General features: G+C 36.8%; 1 protein-coding gene across 2 annotated transcripts in view; it reads left to right on the forward strand.

Annotated features, from left to right (window-relative positions):
* Positions 1–5,000, forward strand: part of LOC125044213 (prostaglandin D2 receptor-like) — a 265,124-nt gene that overhangs the window by 125 nt on the left and 259,999 nt on the right. Inside the window, exon 1 of one of the 2 annotated variants that reach the window (XM_047640728.1) lies at positions 1–190. This exon is cut by the window's left edge and continues 125 nt beyond it. The gene's annotated coding sequence lies outside the window, so the exon portion shown is untranslated. The remainder of the gene's footprint in view (positions 191–5,000) is intronic. The other variant, XM_047640727.1, reaches the window with a different exon arrangement.

Consider the following 5,000-nt stretch of genomic DNA (forward strand, 5'->3'; position numbering starts at 1 on the left):
TGTACCTCCTGCAGGAGCTGGAGGAGCCCGCGAGAGTTCGAAAAGTCTCCCTCCCTCCCTCCGCACAACACCTTCTAACGTCGAGGCTCCGGACATTCGAAAAGTAAGGAGTTCAGCTTCGCTTGTGTGGATAAGGAAGTTCGTTGTGCGTTTAAGGAATATAGTAGTGGACTTCGGTGTTGATATCTGTGTATGTACATGTATATTTATATGTATATATATTTTAATTTACTTAATCGTCATTGAAGACATTGATGATACGAAACAAGAAAAATGCCCTCGTGCCCTGTGTTTTGTGTTTTGTGTTACCTGCACGCATTCATTCTGCATTTCCATTGTGTTTGGTGTTCACGTTCCTCCTAGAGCCGTGAGTATGTCGCATATTCCCATCTATACACCCATTTGGTCGTACATATATTGCTATACATATACAATTGGTCGAGGATGCTTATTGCAAGCAGCGCCCTTTGCAACGGTGCGTGCGCTGATGGTACTTTCGGCTTCATCTGCAGCATGACTCGGAGTGTTGTTCAGGAGTGCAAGTGGCCTGTCCGTGTTATCTCATGCGCTTGACTCCTCTCCTCGCATAGCTTCTCTGGGGCCCTCGTTGACCGGCGCCGGAGGGGGCACGCGCCACCTGGCTCGGAACTTGTCCTCCGTCGGAAGGGCATTGCGCGTCTGTGACTCCAGGCGCTCTTCTGATGATCCATTCTGATGGGCGCAAGCAGGGTACTCGTTAGTATTCTACTGCTTGATCAGCGTTTACGGTAGCTCGTGATTGCTCCTTGATGCGGTTGACCAGAATCCCTTCTTTGATCTCGGGAGTTTAGTAGGATCGCCATACTTCTCTACTGTGTGATTAAATCGAGATTCTGTCCGTGTTTTTTGCAGTTTCTGTAATCTCCGGCAGGATGACGACCGGGAACGAGTCTTTTTTCGCGTCTCTCCTGACGTACTTTACTTCACTACGCCACAGTCTTGTCTTCACGTCGTCGGCGGGTCCCTGGGCGAGCATTAGTGGGGATGGACGTGTAACTTCACTCAGCATTTCGTCGTCTTCGTCTTCGCCTTTCTTCAACAATCGCAAACTCGGATTCGCGGAAGGATCCTGAGCGGGAAGAAACGCGTCCGTACATAGTGCTTCTTCGGCTAATTCCACAGGATCCTTCTTAGCCGTCGAGACAGCACTCTTGACGACGATGAGGATCAGACTAGGGGATTCGGGAGTGATGACCGTGTTCTTTGTTTTGTTTTGTTTTCAGCACTTGATGAGGGCGCCTTCCTTACCAATCACCATCCCGTAGTTTTCTAGCACACACACACGCACACACACACATGCACACGCACAGAGAGAGAGAGAGAGAGAGAGAGAGAGAGAGAGAGAGAGAGAGAGAGAGAGAGAGAGAGAGAGAGAGAGAGAGAGAGATTAGCACTCCTACCAGTTCCTGAAGGAATATCTCGAGTCTTCCTCCAGACTTGGAAATGTTATTCGACCGAAGCGACGATGCGTGGTTGGTACTCTGGCTGGACTTCTAGGTCTTTTGGCTGCTTTCTTAACGAAGTCCACTCATGAGCGTTCCTGGTAGGTGCCGGGATGGTGTATGGTGTGTGTCTGTGTCTGTGTGTGTGTACACGCATATATATATATATATAATATATATATATATATATATATATATATATATACCCATATACATGTATATATATACATATATTTATGTGTATATATATACATATATGTATATATATACATGTATATATATATATATATATATATATATATATATATATATATATATATAACATGTATGTATATATGTATGTATCGATATTTCTTAAAACAACATCGATATTGGTTATAGTGAAGCTAGTAATAATTACTACTAAAAATTATATTAATAGTAATAGTAATGATAGTAACAATAACAATAATTATAAGAATGATAATGATAATGACAGTAGTAATAGTGGTAATAATGATAAAGATGATAAAAGTAATGATAATGATAATGGTTAGGATTATTCCAATTCTGATAACATTAGTGATTAATGTAATTATAATAATATAACATTATGAATAACTTTTTTTTTATCTTATGATATTCTGAAGGAAAAAAGCACGCAACATTGCAGAAATATATTTGATAATACTTTTTCATCCTTTTTGTTTAATTAAGCACATTTATTTAGATTAATGCTTTTTTTTTTTTTTTTTTTTTTTTTTTTTTTTTTTTTTTTTGAAAGGGTAATGATGTAATGATTGACATTTGAAAAAAAAAAAAAACCGGTTTTGTGCTTGGGAAACGCTTCACTTCACCTTTGATGTTTTTTTACGTATGACTTACAAGTTGATATTGCAAGTTAACATGGCTTTTATGAAATCCCTCCCTCCCTCCCTCCCTTCCCCCCCCCCTCTCTCTCTCTCTCTCTCTCTCTCTCTCCTCCCTCCCTCCCCCTCCCTCTCTCTCTCTCTCTCTCTCTCTCTCTCTCTCTCTCTCTCTCTCTCTCTCTCTCTCTCTCTCTCTCTCTCTCTCTCTTCTCTCTCTCTCTCTTGCTCTCTCTCTCTCTCTCTCTCTCTCTTCCTCTTTTCCTTTTTTTCTCTCTCTCCCTCCTTCACGCGCTTCTTCCCCCCCCCCTTTCTCTCTCCCTCCCTCCCTCCCCCCCTCTTTCCTAATATGTATAATTTTTCTTTGTTTCCGTTTCTCTTCCTCCCCTTTTCTACATTTTTTTTTTACATTTACATGGCGAGTGAGGTCCAGGATTTCGACCTCCTGTGTGTCTCCGGCCCTTAGATCTAGCTGTCAAAATATTCATCATCAAAGTCCGTCTGTCTGTCTGGTTCGCATGACCTTTCCTATGATGTAAATTCCCCGTGTGACCTTGTTCGCCCCTTTGCTTGGTCCTGTTTGGTTGCATGCTGATTTCTGTTTGTCTGTCTGTTTCTGTCGGTTCTCTCTCTGTCTCTCTCTCTCTCTCTCTCTGTCTCTCTCTCTCTCTCTCTCTCTCTCTCTCTCTCTCTCTCTCTCTCTCTCTCTCTCTCTCTCTCTCTGTCTGTCTGTCTCTTTCTCTCTCTCTTTTTCTCACTCTCTCTCTCTTTCTCTTTTTCTTTCTCTCATTCTCTCTCTCCTTTTCTCTCTCTCTCTCTCTCTCTCTCTCTCTCTCTCTCTCTCTCTCTCTCTCTCTCTCTCTCTCCCTCCCTCTTTCTCCCTCTCTCTCTCTCTCCCTCTCTCCCTCCCTCTCTCTCTCTCTCTCCCTCTTTCTCTTTCTCTTTCTCTTTATCTCTTTTCTTAGAGATACATAGTGCGCAATCGGTGGAAATTGATTTTGATAGAATCTTTCCCCATCGTATGAAAATATGGACATTTCTCGATACATTTTCCGTGTTGTTAAGTCGGAGAACCTGTTACGTTGTCTATAATTTTGGCTTCCAATGCTCTTTTAATCTTATTTTTATGTATTATGTTTTTAAGAGGAAGCTGATCACTGTTCTATGAGATAAATGCGCATGCATGCCTATATACAGAGTGACAGCATATACGCATACACACACTCACATTCATAAGTACACAAATACGTATTATACTTTCAAACATAAACATAGTGTAAAAAACATAAACATTTTCAAACATAAACATTCAAACATAAACATCTTCAAAAATTCAAACATAAACATAACCTAAAACTTTACATATCTGTCCATCCATGCAACCATCCATTTATATATATATATATACATATATATATATACATACATACATATGTACATATATATACAAATTTATATAAATATATGTAAGTATGTGGATGTATATATGTATATATATGTATATATATGTATATATATGTATGTGTATATATCCATATATGTATATGTGTGTGTGTGTGTGTGTTTATATATGTATGTATGTATATATATATATATATATATATATATATATATATATTTATATATATATGTATATATGTATATATGTATATATATGTGTGTGTGTGTGTGTGTGTGTGTTTGTGTGTGTATGTATGTGTATGTGTGTGTGTGTGTGTCTGTGTCTGTGTCTGTGTCTGTGTGTGTATGTGTGTGTGTGTAAATACTTATATATATATATATATCATATATTATATATATATAGATATACGAATACATATTTTATATATATATAGATATACGAATACATATTTTATATATATATATATATGAATGCATATACATACACATATATATTTTGTGTATATATATGTATGTAAATACTCATATATATATATATATATATATGTATATGTATTATATATATGTATATACATATACATATACATACATACATACACACGCACGCGCGCGCGCGCGCGCACACACACACACACAGACACACACAGACACACACAGACACACACACACACACACACACACACACACACACACACACACACACACACACATACATTATCATTATTATTATAATTGTTATTATCATCATTATCTGCATAAATATTAATAGTAATTATAGTTATTATTGTTACTGTTGTCATTATTATCATTGATATTATTGTTGTTAGAATTATCATCATTTATTGTTATCACTATTATTATCATTATCATTATCATCATTATATACATATCATTATATTATATTTTTTCATCCACATAATTACTGTTGTTGTTATCGTTATTACTATCATCATCATTATCATTATTACCTATCATTATCACCATTGTTATTATTACTATTATTGTTGCTGTTGTTATTATCTTCATGATTACCATGGCCATTATTGCTATCATTGTTGTTTTGTTATTATTATTATTATTATTATTATTATTATTATTAATGCTACAACTATTGTTATAGTTGTTAATGCTTTATTGCAGAACTACCGTTGCTAAATGATTATTCTATTCTGCTTAAAATGCAGGCCCTTAGATTTAATTTGATGCGGACTGTACTGAAAACAGATTTTTCATTTTATATATATCCTGTAGACGAGTATATAGACAAATTAAT

The sequence above is a fragment of the Penaeus chinensis genome, chromosome 35, assembly GCF_019202785.1.
Source record: "Penaeus chinensis breed Huanghai No. 1 chromosome 35, ASM1920278v2, whole genome shotgun sequence".
Lineage (NCBI taxonomy): Eukaryota > Metazoa > Arthropoda > Malacostraca > Decapoda > Penaeidae > Penaeus > Penaeus chinensis.